Raw genomic sequence first — 1,014 nt, 5'->3', positions numbered from 1 at the left:
CGCAGAGCCCACACCCAAATTTCCTCCCAGTGCTTTGCTTGTCTTTCTTTCACCAGAACCATCCTTCTTCTCCTGGGCTGCAAGTAGCCATCCCTGGGAAGCCAAGAGGCAGGCACAGGATTCTGCCAAGTAAGTGTCCCACAGCGCTGCGATGGACAGTGCGATGAAGGTAAGTCTTCCCGAGGCAGAATGAACTGCAATGCAGCGAACCACTGGCCAGGCGGTCGGGGCGAAGGGCATTCACTGGAGGTACAAGCTTGTGAGTGACTCCTGAGCACAGGGCCCCTTCCCCTTTTAAGGACCTGCTCCTCATGGCCTGCGACTGGAGATGACTTGGCTGCATCTGGTGGGTCACACTCCACCTTGGGCAGTGTCCATGCAGTGTCCCTGCTCTGGGTGTGTGAGTGCTGCCTAATGAGAGTCCCAGACACCTTCTCTATCTAGGAGCTCTTCTGCTCTTTCAGCTGTTCAACCAGCCCCTTCATCCCACAAGCATTGCAGGAGGGAGCGGGAGGGGGAGGGGGAAAGCCACTTCACAGGCATTCAGAGAGGGAGAGGAGACAAAAATGGGAATGGGGGAAGTATAACACACTTATTGAGCATAGAAATCACTGCTGCTCCTACAACAGCAGGGACAGGCCACTAGGAGCTGGGAAAAATTAAGCCCTCATGTTTCTGCCTGGTTTTAAACCAGGGACCTTTTGCGTGTTAGGCAAACGTGATAACCACTACACTACAGAAACTCTGTTGCAGGGCTCTGCCCCTCCCTTCATAAGAACATAAGAACGGCCATACTGGGTCAGACCAAAGGTCCATCCATCCCCATATCCTATCTGCCAATAGTGGCCAATGCCAGGTACCCCAGAGGGACTGAACCTAACAGGTAATGATCAAGTGATCTCTCTCCTGCCATCCATCTCTACCCTCTGACAAACAGAGGCTAGGGACACCATTCCTTACCCATCCTGACTAATAGCCATTAATGCACTTAACCTCCATTAATTTATCTGCAAA

At 52.4% G+C, this 1,014-nt stretch overlaps 1 non-coding gene across 1 annotated transcript; it reads right to left on the bottom strand.

The window, feature by feature from the left end:
• Positions 1-670: 670 nt before the first annotated feature.
• On the bottom strand, positions 671-743 carry TRNAV-AAC. The gene has a single exon. It is a non-coding gene; the product is annotated as a tRNA-Val (tRNA).
• Between the last annotated feature and the right edge of the window lie 271 nt (positions 744-1,014).

Source organism: Mauremys reevesii, linkage group 14 (assembly GCF_016161935.1).
Source record: "Mauremys reevesii isolate NIE-2019 linkage group 14, ASM1616193v1, whole genome shotgun sequence".
Taxonomy (NCBI): domain Eukaryota; kingdom Metazoa; phylum Chordata; order Testudines; family Geoemydidae; genus Mauremys; species Mauremys reevesii.
Note: the sequence above shows the minus strand (reverse complement) of the source record. Positions and strands in the feature narration are given on the sequence as shown.